Genomic DNA, 22,061 nt, shown 5'->3' with positions numbered 1-22,061 from the left:
TGCAGGTGGCATCACTGGCTGAAGGTGTGGTCGTGCCACTGATGAAATGCCCCAAATGCCAAATGGTACTGAGTTCACCGACCTGGGAAAGATGAGAAGCTTTCAACCCCACATGGTTTTAATTCAATGGGGACAGGATCTCAAGCTCAAGACCCTGCGATCCCAAGGCACCAGAACCATTAATCCAACACCAAGCAGGGTCAGTTTCTCTGTTTGTTGTTTAAAGATCAGGGGACAGCGCGAACGCAGTCCCCCAATCGCACAAATTGTACGGTCGAGTTTCCCACATTTGGGGAAATCGCAAGGGTCAACCCCCCCGGAGTGCAATGGGGGAGTCTCACCATGAAAGAACCATATTGTTTTATTAGAAATTCGAAAACACACACCTGGCAGTTTCACCATCTTCATGTCATTGGTACAAAAAAAAAGTCAGCAAACAATAAAGAACTTCCAACATTCGGAGCAATTAAACAAATACTTTGCATTTTACAGTACCTGTCTTACTTTTGTCCATACATTGACAATCTCAAGGGGTTTTCAAACACTCAATGAATGTAATGGGAGCACATGCCACAAACTACCCAGGCTTGGGAAACATTTTTTTCCACAAGGCTTTCTCCCTGACAGAGGCTCTTCCCAAAAGTCTCAAACAGTCAATGATTTCGTTGAGGAAGATGGCCACAAAGAGATCAGGGTCCCAGTTGAATCTTCCAAAGATGGCCAGGCATCTACATTTCCACAGCGCAGTCTTCGCCGCACATAGAATCCTCCAATATGTTGTTTTCTGCAAAGCAGGAACTCGCACACATATACCGTTCATTACCACTTCCTGTGTTAACATATCTGGAAACAGGGTGGAAAGCCAACGCACGTTTATAATACCCCAAGACCTTTGGGCAAATACACATGACCACATGTAGTGGGAAACAGATTCTGGTTGACTACACCCAGCATACGGACATTCCACTGTTCGGGTAAGACCACGTGTGAAGCATTGAAGACGTGAGGGGAGTAAACCCTGAACATGTAACCATGCCAGGTCACTGTGATGACCAGGCATCAACGACGATGCGATAGACAGCCAAAATGAAGAACTCCACCCCACCGAGGTTCCCCGAATAATACTTGTTTCTTCACCAGCGGAGACATGTAGTTTTAAAGCTGGAAATGTGACCTTGTCCAACTTTTTCAACTCATAATCCACAATAGCTCGTTTCAGTAGATCATAGGGATACATGGGAAACCAATTGTAGGGACCTGTTAATCTGAAGTCAAACAAGTCCCACCCACGCAGGATAGGTCCCATGTTGTAACGGATGAGCGCTGCCAATCCCCACCGTTCCCCATTCAGTGGCCCCAAATGACATGCGACAGAAGCTAAGCAAAGCCATAACGGAAGATCTGGGCAACCTCTGCCCCCACACACCTCCCTTTTACACAATTCGATCCAGCTCGGTTTAAAAATCCATGATGCACAGAAGAACCCGTGAACGATCCCCTTTAATTGACGAACGACGCCGGGTAGGGGAGGCAGCACTTCAGCTAAAGTCCTCAACATGGGAAAAAATTGTCCCTTGACAATCAGCGCTTTGTCCCGAGAGGCAAGCTTCCGTTCCTTCCATTCTCTGCTGCACTTTCTGATCTGTGACAACTTGTCCCGCCAGTTACATGCCGGATTCTCTCCTTTCCCCAAGAACACTCCCAAAACCTTCACCTGCTCTGCCAGACCCCCAAAACATAGCTTCAATCCTGGGCCGATCAAACCGTTCACCAAAAACCAAGACCCTACTCTTATTGAAGTTGACATGGAGTCCCGATGCTTTCGCAAAAGCCATACAGCATCCCACAGCCTCCCATAAGGAGAAATCGTTACGAGCAAATACAACGATATCGTCGATGTATGCCAGAGAGGCTATGCCTTCCCCAACCATCCCTGGGATTCTAAATCCATCCACCTTATCCTCTAAAGCCAAGAGAAGAGGGAGAGTTGCCAAAACAAAGAGAAGGGGGGATAAGGGACACCCTTGCCTGACCCCTTTCTCCACTTTAAATCCTTCTGTCACTCTATTATTTATCACTATTTTTGCGGTCGAGTTATCATAAAGACATCGCAAAGCTTGAACCAGATTCGTATCAAAGGACAACACCCTCAATAGGTCCCACAAATAATCCCGGGAAACGTTGTCAAATGCTTTCGCCAGGTCAAGGTTCAGTACTGCAAGGTCTAGTTTTCTGTTTTCGGCTAGGGCCAGGATGTCCCGAACGAGGAGCAAAACATCAGAGGCTTTCCTCCCTTTTGTGCCACACCTCTGATGCACATGCAGGACTCCACCGATCTCATGTTGCACTCGACCCAACAACATTGACGCAAAGATTTTGTAATCAGAATTAAGTAATGAGATCGGTCTCCAGTTCTGAACATCCCTCAAATCACCCTCCTTTGGGAGCAAAATCAGTCGCGATTCTGACCAAGACTTAGGCACCTTGTTCGATGACCAAACCGCTTTACAGACTTCCAGAAGTGGCGCTTTAAGTTCCGGCAGGAAAACTTGATAAAATTCATTTGCAATGCCATCGCTTCCAGGAGTATTAACCTCTCTTTAACGCTCCAACCACCTGCTCAAGCTCCGCTGAAGTAAAAGAAGAGTTGTTTGCCGATCCGCTCGCTTGAACTTTGCAGTACGAAAGGAGTTGGTTTTTGTCGACCGCAGAAACCTCCTCCCTTTTGTACAGATTTGAATAAAAATCCGTGATCATGGTATCGATCACCTGGGGGTCGGACCGAGTGGTTCCGGTGTTGTCGATTAAACAGGAAGGTTGCACACGCCGTTTCATGAGTCTTCGAAAGAAGGGGGGGAACACCGTTCCTGATGTCCCACTGCACTCAAGGGGCTGCGAAAAACAATCCGGTCTTCTTGACAACGGAAATAGGTAGCAATACTGCTTTCAACCGATGAAATGTCCTGTCCCACATTAAAGCCATAACATTGAAGGGCATAAAGACGTTGCAACTTCAGAGAGAGGCGAGTAAAGTTTCTACTTTCACGTCGCTTCATCACTCTCCCTAAATGAAGCAACAGCTTTTTTATTCTCGACTTAAAATCCTCCCACCAATCACAAATGCTTCCAAATTCTGGGATTAGAGTGACCCACAAGGAGATTTGTTCCCTAATAATGCCTTGCGACCAAGGAACATTAAACAATGTAATATTTCCCTTCCAATGACCAACGACTGATCGATTGCTGGTTGGTAATGAGACTTCGAGCATGATACCGCTATGATCAGAGAAAGAATTCCAAATCCTCTGAAAACCTCGAATCCCAAAATGTCTTGAAATAAAGAAATAATCGATGCGCGATTGCGCGTAGAATCCATGGCCTACCCACGTGTAGCCAGGATCAGACAAATGTACTTCCCGGAATGAGTCCCTCAGGTCAAAAGCGAGCAACATTTGTTTCGCAGCAACACACGATGAATCCCGTTCTGGGGAATCTACTACGAGGTTGAAGTCGCCCCCCAAAACAATAAAACGTTGGGTACATAACCACAATTCAATTTTCTTCAAGCAAACGATACGCTCCCTCGGATTTTGAGGAAAATAAACGTTGATGAATCGAAAGCACAAATCGTAAAATCGACATCAAGAACACATACTCTCCCGGGCACAAGGTCAAGAGCACTCTTAATAACCCAAGGGAGCTTTTGGTTAAAGAGAACAGCAATCCCATCATTCTTGCACGCATTGCCACCCGAAAAATGTGAAGGACCTGGCCACTCCTTGGTGAGGTCAGGGTAACTCGCACGGGATGGCAGGAAGCATTCTTGTAGGAAGGCGACAAAGGGAGTAGATGTTTATCTCTCAAGATCGCAGCCCTCCTACTTGACCTCAAAATACTTCGTACATTAACTGACAGCATCTTCACGTTAGCCATCCGAGGCGTTGTTCAGAGGAGAACGCTCCCTATGTTTCGACAAGCCGACCCGCGATTTCCTCGTCTCATAACTCACTCTCTCTTTCTTAGATCTCCGTCTCGCAGGCTTGGACCATGATTCCCCTGCCGCTCCATCATGGGGCACCGAGTCCCGATCCCATATACGATTTGTAGTCAAATCACCGCCCCGAGCTTCTCCTTCAATCTCCAAGCCAACTTTCTTCGTGTCCGTAGAAACTAATGCTACGGGCAACGGAGTGTGACTCTCCTCTATTTCGACACCTTCCTCCATGTTGCCCTTGACACATAAGCTTTTGTTATGAGATTCCCTTTCCTTTAGGATCTCTGCATTTCCCTGTTCATTTCCACCCACTTATTGGATGCTGTCCCCCCAGGTGACTGAGGATGCCGACCCAACACCAGGTGAATGAACCTTTGAAACCATTGGGGACACACACTGGGCCTTAGGTGACACCACTGATTGGGCTACCGACAGATGCACTCCAATTTCTGTTTGTCAATTGGAAGGTTAGAATCATGAGATTCACTTCCATTGGTCTTTCCCCAAAGAAATTCACGAGTTCTTTTAACCCTATTCGCGAAGGATTTCGGACAGAGACGGAAGAGATGTTCCAGACTACCACACAGGCTGCATTTTAGTGGTTTCGTACATACTTGTCCCGAGTGCTCCAAGGAACCACACTTGTAGCATTTCGGTGTTCTACACGCCCATGCCATGTGGTCAGTGCTACCACATCTGTTGCATGTCTTTACTTGTCCAGGGTAGTGTAGGAATCCCCGAAATGGGCCGAGAGACACCTTGCCTGGAAGGTGCTAAAGGCACCCAGGCACTGTAGGGTCCGATTCCAGTTTGACTTTTACCGTCCTTGCTCCGGTTTTAATCCCGTCCTCGTCTCTGATATGCACCACAGGGCCAAGCACTTTACATGACCTACTCAGCCATGTAATAATGTCCTCATTTTTCAGGACTTCACAATACATTTGGAGCGTCACATTCACCACACCCTTTTCTGACAAAGCTTCCACAGAAAAATGATTTAGCGGCTCTTGGTTCTTCAACTTCTCCCAACGCTCCCAAAACTGAAGGAATGAAGGGTAATTCACAAAAACGATCTCAAAAACCTTACCCGCCGGCAAGGAGAATATGGCATCAAGCTGAGAAATCCCGAACCCCAAGGCACCTTGCACCACCAACCGACTAAATAAATGCCGATTAATGGAGAAATTGTCTATAACCTCCAGACGTACGGCGTTTCGACGCAACACCCGGGAAGACCCCGCGATGATCGCTGCAGCTGATGTGTTCTTTCCCGTTATATTCTCTTTACCGCCCGGAGATACTAACCCTGTGGGTGGGCCTGAGGAAACGGGCGATACCTCGGAATGTTGTTTCACCGTCCCTTGTGGCTCCTTCCACCCGCTCGAAGAACCTGAAGGCCCAGGTGCTGATTCGTCCAAGTCCTTTGGTAGGCTTGCAGCAGCAGCAGCCACAGCAAGGATTGAATCCCTAGCCTGGGATTTCGGCAAGGACTCATCGCCCCCAGGAGAAGACACCGCCGGTCCATCAGCCGAATCCAAGAGCGGCGAAATAAGATCCATGACTCGAGCCGCTTGTTCCTCCAATATCCTGTCGTCTGCTCCCGAATCTTCTGAAGACATCAAGTTGTCTCCAACGAAGAAGCCACCAGCACCAGGAACGTTCGTTCCGAATCTCACCGCCAGCCTAAAACACAAACTCACACCAAAACCTGATCAGCGGTGTGTTCCATGACCATCATCTCGCTTTGGCTTGCCGAGCCAGCCATTCTTTATCAACCATTTCGTTGGAGTGCAGGTTTGAGTGCTTAAGTCACTTGGCGAGCGCTGTCCAAGCTGAATGGGAACTGACTACACCTCAGCACATGTACTCGGCGGAGGACCCTCCTTCTGGATCTGCCGTTGGTGTAATGAAGAAAGATAATTTCGGGTGAATTTTAACATTTTTTTAACGGAATAATTTTCCCATTTTCAGCACCGCAAGGGTAGTTTCGTTTTATCCCCGGGACAGGTTCTGATTTTAAAAACTTCAACGTTCTGTTGTGTGCATGGGTTGGTCCATTTACTCATGAGGAGTGTTTCGTTATCGTACAATAAATTGTGGTGTGGATTTATCAAACAATATCGATGTGTATTAACATTAGGAATTATATGTGTTTTATTATTATTACTGTTGCATTTGTGTACATTAACCCTCGTTATCATTATACCTACTTTCTCAAATAACACTATCGTCACCTCCTTTAGTCCTGTCCATTTAGTGTCCATTTAGTCACTGTCCATTTAGTGACAGTCCTGTCAAGTTAAACATCAGGGAAAACATTTTTAAAATCGATTCATCACTTGACACTGCTTTGTTTTCTTACGATGGAGCATTCCCTTTGGGTTGTGTTTACCACCACTCACAAGGCCATTCGTTTTGTCTGCAAAGTGAGATCCCACCCGCGGGGACCCCTTCCTGTCTCAGGACACCATGCCGAGCAATTGCAGTCGTTGCTTGCTCTGAACATCTCTTCTTCCTGCAATATATCACCATGAGCTGTCAAGCTCCTGTTCAAATCCCATTCCAGCGATAGATGAATGAGTTTACCTCCAAGAATATAAACCATCCTTCCAGTCATAAAATTCAAGTTTATCATCTCCTCCTGCTTCGGATAAAGCACAAGGCCGCAGGTGGCATCACTGGCTGAAGGTGTGGTCGTGCCACTGATGCAATGCCCCAAATGCCAAAGGGTACTTATTTCAGCGACCTGGGAAGGATAAGAAGCTTTCAACCCCACATGGTTTTAATTCAATGGCGACACGATCTCTAGCTCAAGACCCTGCGATCCCAAGGCACCAGAACCATTAATCCAACACCAAGCAGGGTCAGTTTATCTGTTTGTTGTTTAAAGATCAGGGGACAGCGCGAACGCAGTCCCCCACTCGCACAAATTGTACGGTCGAGTTTCCCACATTTGGGGAAATCGCAAGGGTCAACCCCCCGGGAGTGCAATGGGGGAGTCTCACCATGAGAGAACCGCCTTGTTGATCACGGTATCTCTCCCGTCAGGTAAGTATGAGTTGTTGATTCACGGGATTCCTCCTCTTACTGCGAGCACCGTCTTCCTTCACTGGGAACCATTCACTCCATATCCTGAATATTTATATCAATGGTGAATGTTACAAGAACTTTATAAACACATTCTCATCGGACTATTTGGTTCCATTTTATGATTTAGATATTTGAAGAATTTCTACCTTCGCTGTTGTTTTCAGTGAATTTAAAAAGTCTTCATGATTTTATCCCTTCTGAGTATTTTTACTTTCGTGTGATGACGCCACGTTTAACTTAGTGACGTCACGACGCACGTTGTTGAGTCGTGATTTCCCAACTGGGTTGTTTCCTCGTTCGAACAATCTCTGAATCATTTTGTTCCACGTGGATCGATTTGTTTACTCTCGAGAGAAGATCACAGGAGATTAAATCAGTGGATGCACTCAACAGGACGATGAGGTGTGTGTGTGTGTGTGTGTGTGTATGTGTGTGTTTGTAAGTGTGTGTTTGTTTGTATGTGTGTGTGTGAGTGTGTGTGTGTGTGTGTGTTTGTATGTGTGTGTGTGTTTGTATGTGTGTGTCTGCATGTGTGTGTTTGTCTGTGTGTGTGTGTGTGTGTGTTTGTATGTGTGTGTGTGTCTGTTTGTGTGTATTTATGTGTGTGTTTGTATGTGTGTGTGTGTGTGTGTTTGTATGTGTGTGTTTGTGTGTGTGTGTTTGTTTGTGTGTGTGTTTGTGTGTGTGTTTGCGTCTGTCTGTTTGTCTGTGTCTGTGTGTGAGTGAGTTTGTATGTATGTGTTTGTGTGTGTGTTTGTATGTGTGTGTGTGTTTGTATGTGTGTGTGTTTGTTTGTGTGTATTTGTGTGTGTGTTTGTGTGTGTGTATGTGTGTGTATGTGTGTGTGTTTGTGTGTGTGTTTGTTTGTGTGTGTGTTTGTTTGTGTTTGTGTGTGTTTGTTTGTGTGTGTGTTTGTATGTGTGTGTATGTGTGTATGTGTGTATGTGTGTGTGTGTTTGTGTGTGTGTTTGTTTGTGTGTGTATGTGTGTGTATCTGTGTGTATGTGTGTGTTTGTTCGTGTGTGTGTGTGTGTGTGTGTGTGTTTGTTTGTGTGTGTGTATGTGTGTATCTATGTGTATGTGTGTGTTTGCACGTGTGTGTGTGGTGTGTGTGTGTTTCTGTGTGTGTGTGTTTGTATGTTTGTGTGTTTGAATGCGTGTGTATGTGTGTGTTTGTTTGTGTGTGTGTTTGTATGTGTGTGTGAGTGTATTTGTTTGTGTGTGTGGTGTGTGTGGGTGTTTCTGTGTGTGTTCGTATGTGTGTATGTTTGTATGTGTGTGTTTATTTGTGTGTGTGTGCGTGTTTGTATGTGTGTGTGTGTTTGTTTGTGTTTGTGTTTCTGTTTATGTGTGTGTGTGAATGTGCGTGTGTGTGTGTGTGTGTATTTGTGCTTCTGTGTTTGTGTGTGTATTTGTATGTGTGTGTTTGTTTGTTTGTGTGTGTGTGTATTTGTATGTGTGTGTGTGTGTGTGTGTGTGTGTGTGTGTGTGTGTGTGTGTGTGTGTGTGTGTGTGTGTGTGTGTGTGTGTGTGTGTGTGTGTGTGTGTTTGTCCAGGCAATAACTTTTTTCCCATTTCAGGCTTTGTCATTAAATTTTAAACAAACTGTTATGATGAGAATATGGAGAAAATAATTTGAAAATTGGTTCAAAATGTCAAAGGGCAAAGTCATAGTGACGAGAAAGGTCCCTGATGAGCAGCCAATCAAGAGGGATATGCTCCTTTTTTCACTCACCTGGAATTCACTCAGGTGAGCTTTTGTGACAGAGCAGTGTCTGGAGGTGAGTGAGTCAGTCAGTCCTTAAAAACTTTAGTCATTATCTGTTGAACCAAACACACCATTTTGATGAAAGTTGGCCACAAACTTCATATCTGATGTCTCACGAAGGTGTATTGACCGCAGCAAAATGTGCGTTCGTGCAGGGGTCTAAGGGTAGGGGCGGTTGATCCCCCAAATAGGAATTTGCTTTCTTCTCCAAACTGCACACAGAACTTCGATGAATCTTGAGCACAACCTTCATCACCCTGGATATACCAAAGCTTGTTCACGACATTAATAAATTCAGAGTTCAGGGTATGAGGGAGGTTTGAGTGTCTGTTCCTCCTGATCCAAGTGAGCTTCAGGAAGGGCAGTTCTATGTTTTTTAAAATCGCTGCAGTGTTTCTTTATTTATTTGCCGCCAGCAAAGGTACCTGCAACGCTGGGACTCTCCACCGATCCTACTCTCCCTCCTTCCTACCTACCCCTTCCTTCCACTCATACCACCCCCTCCGTGCAGACAGCCACCCCACTCCCACCCCCACCTCCACCCTTTCCTTTCCTTTATCTCCACATCCCCCTCCCTTCGGACACTCACATGAGAGTCGGAAGGGAGCGGTTGGGGTGGGAGGAGGCACGTGAGTGGGTGTGAGAAGAGAGTGGAATGGGTGGGGAGAAGCAGGGGGGCGTCAGTCATTTGGGGTCCATGCAAATTTCCCAGTGGGCCCCACCCGCGAGCCCCTTCAATCAATCACACTAAAATACGTGTTTTTACGTCCGTTTGTGTGACGTCCACATGTTCGAGCTTTACTTATGTTATCTCAACCAATGAAACCTGTCATGGGAACAACAGGTCATATCACATGACAAACGATGTGTCGGCTTCATTTGCCCCCCGGGCCCCACCCCTCACCTCTCACCCCTCACCCCTCACCCCTCACCCCTCACCCCTCACCAAGAGTTCCTAAGGTGGGGAGATGCAAATTGTCTTTGTAAATGTGTAACATGTCGCGCCGTCCCCGGCGGTGGTGGGAGAGGGTGTTACGAGTGACGGATCAGAATCCTCAATTGTTTCACGAATAAGTCATTTGTTATTATCATTGCATATATTTTATTACAATCCCTTTTTTGAGTAACATGGTTTATTCATTGGATCATGGTGTACCCTGTGTTTCTTTATCCTGAGTAAAACATTTGCATTTGTTCGTCTTGTTTTGAATTTTGCATTGTTGGATTTGCATGTGATACTGTGTGGTGAGGAGTGGGATGTGTGAATTGGCATCAATTCCAATTAAAGGGCGGAGGAGCTCCTTGTGAGCCAACGGCAATCCATATCTTAAAGAATTCAGATTCAGATTAAAGAGAGAATTCAAAGTAAAGAGGAAATTCGAATTAATGAGGAAATTAATGAAGAAATTCTAACTGAAGATGAAATTGTAATTATAAAGAAAATTCGAACAATGAATGAAATTCTAACTAAAGAGGAAATTCTGATTAAAGATGAAATTCTGATTAAAGAAGGAATTCTCACGAGAGAGGAAATTCAAACAAGGAATGAAATTCAAAGTAAAGAGAAAATTCTTACAAGTAAGGGAATTTATCCTTATGATTATATGGATTCATTTATGAGATTTAAAGAAACACAACTTCCTTCAAAAGAAAGTTTCTATAATAAAATTTATGAAGAAGATATCAGTGATAAGGAATATAAACACGCACAAGAAATATGGAAAATATTTAAGATAAAGAACCTTGGAGAATATCATGATTTATATCTAAAAACAGATGTTTTATTGTTAGCTGATGTGTTTGAAGCTTTTCGATCACTCTGTCATGATAAAAATTGTTATGGATTAGATCCTGCCCACTATTTCACAGCTCCTGGTTTAGCTTGGAGTGCAATGTTGAAAATGACAAAACAAGATATAGATTTAATCAGCGATGTTGATATGCTTTTGATGATTGAGAAGTCCAAGAGAGGTGGAATATCACAAGTATGTTCAAAAAGATATGCTAAAGCAAATAATAAATATCTTCCAAATTATGATAGTGAAAAAGATAGTAATTATTTGATGTATTTTGATGCTAATAATTTGTATGGATGGGCAATGTCTCAATCTCTGCCTTATGGTAAATTAGAGTGGGTGGAAGAATAGGATTATGAAAAGGCTTTGATGAATATTGTTATTTCTTCTCAAGAGGAATTGAATGATGAAGAAGAAGGTTATTATTTTGAAGTTGATTTGAGGTACCCGAGTGATCTTCATAATAAGCATAAAGACCTTACTTTTGCATGTGAGAAAGAAACCCCAAAGAAAGAATGGTTCAGTGATTATCATAAAAGTATTAATATTAAAGGCAAATCAACAGAAAAGTTATTAACAACATTCTATGATAAAGAGGGATATGTTTTGCATCAGAGAAGCTTAAAACAGTTTTTGAGAGAAGGATTGAGAGTAGCTAAAATTCATACAGTTTTAAAATTTAAACAAAGTCCTTGGGTGAAAAAGTATATTCAATTCAATACAGATATGAGAGCAAATACAAAAGTAAAATTTGAAGGGGACTTTTATAAATTAATGAATAATGCTGTATTTGGAAAGACTATGGAAAATGTTAGAAACAGGCAAAACATTAGATTCGCAACATCTTGGAAAGAAGCTTCGAGATTGATAAATAAACCAAGTTTTGAGAGAGAGGAGGTTTTTTCAGAGAACTTTTCTGCAATTCATATGAAAATGGAAAGTATTGTAATGGATAAACCAATTTATATTGGAACAGCAGTTCTTGATTTATCAAAGATATTGATGTATGATTATTTGTATTATGACTTCAAGAAAGAGTATGGTGAAAATGTTTCATTGTTGTATATGGACACTGATAGTTTTATCCTAGATATAAAAACTGATGATGTTTATAAAGATATGAAGAAAAATATTGGAGTATATGATACAAGTAATTTCAGCAAGAAGAGTGAGTTATTTTCCAAAAAGAATGAAAAGGTTATTGGTAAGTTTAAGGATGAGTTGGGTGGAAAAGTAATGAGTGAGTTTATTGGATTGAGAGCAAAGGCATATGCTTATAATTATGGTGATCAGATTGATAAGAGATTAAAGGGAATAAAGAAATATGTAATCAGGAAATCAATAACTTTTAGAAATTATTATAATTGTTTGATGAATAAGAAAGAAGAATATAGGAAAATGAATACAATAAGAAGTTATAAACATAACATATATAGTGAAGAAGTAAATAAAAAGGCATTAGGAGCCTTTGATGATAAGAGATTTATTTTAGATAATGGAATAGATTGTGTTCCATATGGATATTGTATGATAGTGTATAGAATAGATTGTGTTTTAACGATAGGAAGATGGGTTAGGGTTTTTTAAGGCCTATCGCAGCGTTTTTTCGCAATGTATAAATGGTCAAACCAAGTATTAATCAAACTAAAGAGTGGAGAAAATCTCAGTGTTGGTATATAAATGGAAAACATAATGAATGTGAAAAATATCAAATAAGTCTTATTGAAAAAATAACTAAAACAAAGGTAAATAAAACAAATAAGCAAATCAATTTAAAAACGAGTAAGTTAGAGGATGTAAAGAAAAAAATGAATATCCTTGAATGGACTGAAAAACTTTGATGGTTATCAATTGAACAATGAAAAAACAATTAACTATAATCTCAAAATGATATGTGGCTCAGGAAGTGGTCAAACAAGAGCATTAAGAGAAGTTTATCATTTCGTAATGGCACAAAAGGGGAATCTTAAAAAATATAAAGATTCAAATATTTTGTTTTTCAATATTTTAGATGGGGATTATTGTGCAAAGAAAATTAAACTATTGAAGGAATTTGAGAATGAACATATCTTTATAGGTTCAATGAGTGAGCAAAACAATATGCATTGGTTATTTGATAAAGAGTGTCTAGAGGCTTAGACGTTTCAGATATTTCTTAAGAATCACCTTTAACAAATCACATTACTACTTTGCTACTTGAACAAATCTTTATCTTATTGCATGAATTATTTGAAAAAAAAGTGTCCCCAGGTTAAAAGGGGAGACAAATAAATATACCTTGGGATAAAAAGGGGGTTTATTTTTTAGGGAAAAAAATATGAATCGCTGAAAATCCCCCATTCATTTACATGGGGAAAGGTGAGCCAGAATCAGTATATTCACCCTACTGCGAGCTATCTATGGAACATGCACTTCCTGAGATAACTGAGCTGAAGGACCTGAATGATGAGTGCGATAATGGTTTCAAGATTCGCAACACGATACAGCACAATATCTCTAAAGGTTATGGATGGATTCACACGAAATTTGGTGGACAGGTTGGGAGTGCCACGAGGAAGAAATGCTTCGATTTTGGTGAAGATCCAAATCCAAATCTTGATACTAGAATTATTTAATTTTTAACTGATTCTTCACCATTGAGAGATGGGGCCAAACTGATGTTGCATGACACCTCAAAAGGTTGAGGAAGGATTCAGATGAAACTTAGTGGACACGATGGGTGTGTGACAAGGACTAATTGATTCTATTTTGGTGAAGATCTGAATCTGGATCCGGACTCGAGATTTTTTCAGGTGATTCTTCACCGTTGAGAGACGGGGCCAAAAACAATATATAGCATGTTATCTCTAAAAGTTGTGGATGACTTGTGACAAAACGAGGTGGAAGAGTCGGTTAGGTGATGAGAACAAGCCAATTCGATTTTGGTTAAGGTCCGGAATCAGATCCGACCTATCAGTGGCATACAAAATGTAAACTGTTCAGCCTGGCGGAGGGATACGCTCTGCTGAGTGCCATTCCGTTTCGCCAAGTTGTCACTCGATGAGTGGTTTTTCATTTGTCTGATTTTTTTTTCGTTTTTTTTCTACGTGAGGTCAATTAAAGCCTGGAGTCGAGGCGCCTCCACACACGGACTTTAATACAGACAAGGGGAAAATAAAGGAAAGAAAACCCTCCCTTTATTCCAGCACTTAGCTGTCCAGAGATGGTACTTGTTGAATTTTGAGGTCGAGCCCCTTCATCCTGTGCAGGAAGATGCGCCCAAAATGGCGCCGAGCAGCTCTCTGGGCAGGAAAACGTACGTGAGGTAATTCGTGAGGTGGTATTCAACACGAGAGCTCACCTTCCGCCGTGCGACTTCTCATGAACGAATATGCCGAATGTTCCTCTCTGACACGAGGGCTGCTCACAATGATCGCCCACCTTCCTCGTCGAACACACGATGAGACGATGCCTGAGGCCCCGTGATGAGGCCACGAGGCACACTCTTCGTCCCTCCTCAGAAATGCACACACCTCACGGCTCTGCCGAACAGTCAATGACGAGCGTCTTGCCCTGTACGCGGGCAAATTTACAGCACGACACAAGAATCGCGCAACCATTTCGTCGTGCCGAGAGGAGAGCAAAAACGAGATCCTCCGTCTCAGCCATGTTCCTCTCACAACTGTCCTCTGTTTGTTTGTTTCCTTGTCTGTTTGTTTGTCCGCACATAACTTTCGTGTTTTTCTCTGCAACCGCTTGTCAGATTGAGACAAAATTTTGACCATAGGAGCGAATACTTACGTGGAATGTTTTAACAATAATTATGATGATGTCCTTGATCACGTGGTGTGGCGGCCATGTTGGGAAACGGGGAACAATTGAACCTCTGTGTCTCTGAAACCACACCAAGGAAAAAATTGCAACTTGGCACACGGCAAGTACACTTCGTGTGGAATAAGATTGATTTTATGATGTCATAGGTGCCTTCGTTATGACGTCATAATTCCAAACGTAGAATATGACATTTGATCTATGAAAAATTTGAGGGTCATTTTGGGATTAATTGGTCCACAGAAAAAAAAAATGATGAAGTCATCGGTCACATGATTCAGCAACCATATGTTTTTTTTAATGAAATTTCAAAAATCTTCTCTGAAACGACTTAACAGATTGAGGTGAAACTTCCCATGTGTGATCGACTATCCATGAGGAACAAAACGTTTTCACATACAACATCATTGGTCACATGGTTTCGCAGCCATATTGAATTTACCCAAAAACCTTCAAACATCTTCTTCTCCAGAAAGGATGGACAGATCTCGGGGAAACTTCACACAAATGTTCAACAAGCCTTGGGGATACCAGAGAATTCACCAATAACAATTGATGTCACATGGTCTCTCAGCCATATTGGATTGAGCGAAAATCTTTATTGAAATTATTTCTCTTGAACCGCTTAATTGATCGATGTGAAACGTCAAAATTATGATCTCGAACTGATGGGGAATATATACATATTTTAAATTTCAACCTGCTCTGACACATGGTGTGACAGCCAGATTTTTTTTTTTAAAACGAGGTTCTTTTTGATTTTTTTTGTTGTTGTTGAATTCGGCTCAATTGAATAATGACAAACGCCATGGGTCAGAATCAAGTGTCCGATCAAAGCGGGGTTACATTAAAGCGGGACAACTTGGGACCCGGTCATCACGGCCAGCAGTTATAAAGTGGCAGTTCTCGTTATGTCTCATTAATTATGTAACACACAACACGACACAAACAACACACAAACACCACACAAAACAAGTCGTGCAGATGGTCTAAAATCTCTGATTGCTCTTTCTCTAATTATTTTACCCCATTAGAATGACGGTAACCCCCAAATCTAATTATTTTACCCCATTAGAATGTCGGTAACCGCCGAATCTCACCGCCAGCCTGAAACACAAACTCACACCAAAACCTGATCAGGGGTGTGTTCCATGACCATCATCTCGCTTTGGCTTGCCGAGCCAGCCATTCTTTATCAACCATTTCGTTGGAGTGCAGGTTTGAGTGCTTAAGTCACTTGGCGAGCGTTGTCCAAGCTGAATGGGAACTGACTACACCTCAGCACATGTACTCGGCGGAGGACCCTCCTTCTGGATCTGCCGTTTGTGTAATGAAGAAAGATAATTTCGGGTGAATTTTAACATTTTTTTAACGGAGTAATTTTCCCCTTTTCAGCACCGCAAGGGTAGTTTCATTTCATCCCCGGGACAGGTTCTCATTTTCAAAACTTCAACATTCTGTTGTGTGCATGGGTTGGTCCATTTACTCATGGGGAGTGTTTCGTTATCGTACAATAAATTGTGGTGTGGATTTGTCAAACAATATCGATGTGTATTAACATTAGGAATTATACGTGTTTTATTATTATTACTGTTGCATTTGTGTACATTAACCCTCGTTATCATTACACCTACTATCTCAAATAACACTATCGTCACCTCCTCATTTAGTGACACTCCTGTCTCGTTAAACATCAGGGAAAACATTTTTTCAATCGATTCATCACTTAACACTGCTTTGTTTTCTTGCGATAGAGCATTCCCTTTGGGTTGTGTTTACCACCACTCACAAGGCCATACGTTTTGTCTGCAAAGATAGATCCCACCGGCGGGAACCCCTGCCTGTCTCAGGACCCCATGCCGAGCAATTGCAGTCGTTGCTTGCTCTGAACGTCTCTTCTTCCTGCAATATATCACCATGAGCTGTCAAGCTCCTGTTCAAATCCCATTCCAGCGAGAGATGAATGAGTTTACCTCCAAGAATAGAAACCATCCTTCCAGTCATAAAATTCAAGTTTATCATCTCCTCCTGCTTCGGATAAAGCACAAAGCTGCAGGTGGCATCACTGGCTGAAGGTGTGGTCGTGCCACTGATGAAATGCCCCAAATGCCAAATGGTACTGAGTTCACCGACCTGGGAAGGATGAGAAGCTTTCAACCCCACATGGTTTTAATTCAATCGCGACAGGATCTCAAGCTCAAGACCCTGCGATCCCAAGGCACCAGAACCATTAATCCAACACCAAGCAGGGTCAGTTTATCTGTTTGTTGTTTAAAGATCAGGGGACAGCGCGAACGCAGTCCCCCACTCGCACAAATTGTACGGTCGAGTTTCCCACATTTGGAGAAATCGCAAGGGTCAACCCCCCGGGAGTGCAATGGGAGAGTCTCACCATGAGAGAACCGCCTTGTTGATCACGGTATCTCTCCCGTCAGGTAAGTATGAGTTGTTGATTCACGGGATTCCTCCTCTTACTGCGAGCACCGTCTTCCTTCACTGGGAACCATTCACTCCATATCCTGAATATTTATATCAATGGTGAATGTTACAAGAACTTTATAAACACATTCTCATCGGACTATTTGGTTCCATTTTATGATTTAGATATTTGAAGAATTTCTCCCTTCGCTGTTGTTTTCAGTGAATTTAAAAAGTCTTCACGATTTTATCCCTTCTGAGTATTTTTACTTTCGTGTGATGACGCCACGTTTAACTTAGTGACGTCACGACGCACGTTGTTGAGTCGTGATTTCCCAGCTGGGTTGTTTCCTCGTTCGAACAATCTCTGAATCATTTTGTTCCACGTGGATCGATTTGTTTACTCTCGAGAGAAGATCACAGGAGATGAAATCAGTGGATGCACTCAACAGGACGATGAGGTGTGTGTGTGTGTGTGTGTGTGTGTGTGTGTGTGTGTGTGTGTGTGTGTGTGTGTGTGTGTGTGTGTATTTGTGCTTCTGTGTGTGTGTGTGTGTTTGTTTGTGTTTGTGTTTCTGTTTATGTGTGTGTGAATGTGCGTGTGTGTGTATGTGTGCTTCAGTGTTTGTGTGTGTATTTGTATGTGTGTGTTTGTTTGTGTGTGTGTGTGTATTTGTATGTGTGTGTTTGTGTGTGTGTGTGTGTGTGTGTGTGTGAGTGTGTGTGTGTGTGTGTGTGTGTGTGTGTGTGTGTGTGTGTGTGTGTGTGTGTGTGTGTGTGTGTGTGTTTGTCCAGGCAATAACTTTTTTCCCATTTCAGGCTTTGTCATTAAATTTTAAACAAACTGTTATGATGAGAATTTGGAGAAAATAATTTGAAAATTGGTTCAAAATGTCAAAGTGTAAAGTCATAGTGACGAGAAAGGTCCCTGATGAGCAGCCAATCAAGAGGGAGATGCTCCTTTTTTCACTCACCTGGAATTCACTCAGGTGAGCTTTTGTGACAGAGCAGTGTCTGGAGGTGAGTGAGTCAGTCAGTCCTTAAAAACTTTAGTCATTATCTGTTGAACCAAACACACCATTTTGATGAAAGTTGGCCACAAACTTCATATCTGATGTCTCACGAAGGTGTATTGACCGCAGCAAAATGTGCGTTCGTGGAGGGGTCTAAGGGGGGGGGGCGGTTGATCCCCCAAATAGGTATTTGCTTTCTTCTCCAAACTGCACACAGAACTTCGATGAATCTTGACCACAACCTTCATCACCCTGGATATACCAAAGCTTGTTCACGACATTAATAAATTCAGAGTTCAGGGTATGAGGGAGGTTTGAGTGTCTGTTCCTCCTGATCCACGTGAGCTTCAGGAAGGGCAGTTCTAAGTTTTTTTTTAAATCGCTGCCGTGTTTCTTTATTTATTTACCGCCAGCAAAGGTACCTGCAACGCTGGGACTCTCCACCTATCCTACCCTCCCTCTTTCCTACCTACCCCTTCCTTCCACTCATACACCCCCTCCGTGCAGATAGCCACCCCACTCCCACCCCCACCTCCACCCTTTCCTTCCCTTTATCTCCACATCCCCCTCCCTTCGGACACTCACATGAGAGTCGGGAGGGAGCGGTTGGGGTGGGAGGAGGCACGTGAGTGGGTGTGAGAAGAGAGTGGAATGGGTGGGGAGAAGCAGGGGGGCGTCAGTCATTTGGGGGTCCATGCAAATTTCCCAGTGGGCCCCACCCGCGAGCCCCTTCAATTAATCACACTAAAATACGTGTTTTTACGTCCGTTTTGGGGGACGTCCACATGTTCGAGCTTTACTTATGTTATCTCAACCAATGAAACCTGTCATGGGAAAAACAGGTCATATCACATGACAAACGATGTGTCGGCTTCATTTGCCCCCCCGGGCCCCACTCCTCACCCCTCACCCCTCACCCCTCACCAAGAGTTCCTAAGGTGGGGAGATGCAAATTGTCTTTGTAAATGTGTAACATGTCGCGCCGTCCCCGGCAGTGGTGGGAGAGGGTGTTACGAGTGACGGATCAGAATCCTCAATTGTTTCACGAATAAGTCATTTGTTATTATCATTGCATATATTTTATTACATTCCCTTTTTTGAGTAACATGGTTTATTCATTGGTTCATGGTGTACCCTGTGTTTCTTTATCCTGAGTAAAACATTTGCATTTGTTCGTCTTGTTTTGAATTTTGCATTGTTGGATTTGCTTGTGATACTGTGTGGTGAGGAGTGGGATGTGTGAATTGGCATCAATTCCAATTAAAGGGCGGAGGAGCTCCTTGTGAGCCAACGGCAATCCATATCTTAAAGAATTCAGATTCAGATTAAAGAGAGAATTCAAAGTAAAGAGGAAATTCGAATTAATGAGGAAATTCTGATTAAAGATGAAATTCTGATTAAAGAAGGAATTCTCACGAGAGAGGAAATTCAAACAAGGAATGAAATTCAAAGTAAAGAGAAAATTCTTACAAGTAAGGGAATTTATCCTTATGATTATATGGATTCATTTATGAGATTTAAAGAAACACAACTTCCTTCAAAAGAAAGTTTCTATAATAACCTTTATGAAGAAGATATCAGTGATAAGGAATATAAACACGCACAAGAAATATGGAAAATATTTGAAATAAAGAACCTTGGAGAATATCATGATTTATATCTAAAAACAGATGTTTTATTGTTAGCTGATGTGTTTGAAGCTTTTCGATCACTCTGTCATGATAAAAATTGTTATGGATTAGATCCTGCCCACTATTTCACAGCTCCTGGTTTAGCTTGGAGTGCAATGTTGAAAATGACAAAACAAGATATAGATTTAATCAGCGATGTTGATATGCTTTTGATGATTGAGAAGTCCAAGAGAGGTGGAATATCACAAGTATGTTCAAAAAGATATGCTAAAGCAAATAATAAATATCTTCCAAATTATGATAGTGAAAAAGATAGTAATTATTTGATGTATTTTGATGCTAATAATTTGTATGGATGGGCAATGTCTCAATCTCTGCCTTATGGTAAATTAGAGTGGGTGGAAGAAAATGATTATGAAAAGGCTTTGATGAATATTGTTATTTCTTCTCAAGAGGAATTGAATGACGAAGAAGAAGGTTATTATTTTGAAGTTGATTTGAGGTACCCGAGTGATCTTCATAATAAGCAAAAAGACCTTCCTTTTGCATGTGAGAAAGAAACCCCAAAGAAAGAATGGTTCAGTGATTATCATAAAAGTTTTAATATTAAAGGCAAATCAACAGAAAAGTTATTAACAACATTCTATGATAAAGAGGGATATGTTTTGCATCAGAGAAGCTTAAAACAGTTTTTGAGAGAAGGATTGAGAGTAGCTAAAATTCGTAGAGTTTGAAAATTTAAACAAAGTCCTTGGGTGAAAAAGTATATTCAATTCAATACAGATATGAGAGCAAATACAAAAGTAAAATTTGAAGGGGACTTTTATAAATTAATGAAAAATGCTGTATTTGGAAAGACTATGGAAAATGTTCGAAACAGGCAAAACATTAGATTCGCAACATCTTGGAAAGAGGCTTCGAGATTGATAAATAAACCAAGTTTTGAGAGAGAAGAGGTTTTTTCAGAGAACTTTTCTGCAATTCATATGAAAAAGGAAAGTATTGTCGTGGATAAACCAATTTATATTGGAACAGCAGTTCTTGATTTATCAAAGATATTGATGTATGATTATTTGTATAATGACTTCAAGAAAGAGTATGGTGAAAATGTTTCATTGTTGTATATGGACACTGATAGTTTTATCCTAGATATAAAAACTGATGATGTTTATAAAGATATGAAGAAAAATATTGGAGTGTATGATACAAGTAATTTCAGCAAGAAGAGTGAGTTATTTTCCAAAAAGAATGAAAAGGTTATTGGTAAGTTTAAGGATGAGTTGGGTGGAAAAGTAATGAGTGAGTTTATTGCATTGAGAGCAAAGGCATATGCTTATAAGTATGGTGATCAGATTGATAAGAGGTTAAAGGGAATAAAGAAATATGTAATAAAGAAATCAATAACTTTTAGAAATTATTATAATTGTTTGATGAATAAGAAAGAAGAATATAGGAAAATGAATACAATAAGAAGTAATAAACATAACATATATATAGTGAAGAAGTAAATAAAAAGGCATTAGGAGCCTTTGATGATAAGAGATTTATTTTAGATAATGGAATAGATTGTGTTCCATATGGATATTGTCTGATAGAGTGTATAGAATAGATTGTGTTTTAACGATAGGAAGATGGGTTAGGGTTTTTTAAGGCCTATCGCTGCGTTTTTTCGCAATGTATAAATGGTCAAACCAAGTATTAATCAAACTAAAGAGTGGAGAAAATCTCAGTCTTTGTATATAAATGGAAAACATAATGAATGTGAAAAATATCAAATAAGTCTTATTGAAAAAATAACTTAAACAAAGGTAAATAAAACAAATAAGCGAATCAATTTAAAAACTAGTAAGTTAGAGGATGTAAAGAAAAAATGAATATCCTTGAATGGACTGAAAACTTTGATGGTTATCAATTGAACAATGAAAAAACAATATACTATAATCTCAAAATGATATGTGGCTCAGGAGGTGGTCAAACAAGAGCAGTAAGAGAAGTTTATCATTTCTTAATGGCACAAAAGGGGAATCTTAAAAAATATAAAGATTCAAATGTTTTGTTTTTCAATATTTTAGATGGGGATTATTGTGCAAAGAAAATTAATCTATTGAAGGAATTTGAGAATGAACAAATCTTTATAGGTTCAATGAGTGAGCTAAACAATATGCATTGGTTATTTGATAAAGAGTGTCCCAAGGCTTAGACGTTTCAGATATTTCTTAAGAATCACCTTAAACAAATCACATTACTACTTTGCTACTTGAACAAATCTTTATCTTATTGCATGGGTTATTTGAAAAAAAAGTGTCCCCAGGTTAAAAGGGGAGACAAATAAATATACCTTGGGATAAAAAGGGGGTTTATTTTTTAGGGAAAAAAAATATGAATCGCTGAAAATCCCCCATTCATTTACATGGGGAAAAGTGAGCCAGAATCAGTATATTCACCCTACTGCAAGCTATCTATGGAACATGCACTTCCCGAGATAACTGAGCTGAAGGACCTGAATGATGAGTGCGATAATGGTTTCCAGATTCCCAACAC

General features: G+C 41.2%; 3 non-coding genes across 3 annotated transcripts; all 3 read right to left on the bottom strand.

Moving 5' to 3' along the window:
- Positions 1-228: 228 nt before the first annotated feature.
- Positions 229-396, bottom strand: LOC147033141 (U1 spliceosomal RNA). Its single transcript, XR_015055676.1, has one exon. It is a non-coding gene; the product is annotated as a U1 spliceosomal RNA (small nuclear RNA).
- Positions 397-6,886: 6,490 nt separating this feature from the next.
- LOC147033140 (U1 spliceosomal RNA) lies at positions 6,887-7,050 on the bottom strand. The gene has a single exon (XR_015055643.1). It is a non-coding gene; the product is annotated as a U1 spliceosomal RNA (small nuclear RNA).
- Positions 7,051-16,737: 9,687 nt separating this feature from the next.
- Positions 16,738-16,901, bottom strand: LOC147033139 (U1 spliceosomal RNA). The gene has a single exon (XR_015055659.1). It is a non-coding gene; the product is annotated as a U1 spliceosomal RNA (small nuclear RNA).
- Between the last annotated feature and the right edge of the window lie 5,160 nt (positions 16,902-22,061).

Source organism: Eptatretus burgeri, chromosome 2, assembly GCF_056783735.1.
Source record: "Eptatretus burgeri isolate ZD-2024b chromosome 2, Ebu_testis_v1, whole genome shotgun sequence".
Classification (NCBI taxonomy): Eukaryota; Metazoa; Chordata; class Myxini; order Myxiniformes; family Myxinidae; genus Eptatretus; species Eptatretus burgeri.
The sequence above is the reverse complement of the archived record's forward strand: the minus strand, read 5'-3'. Positions and strand labels throughout refer to the sequence as shown.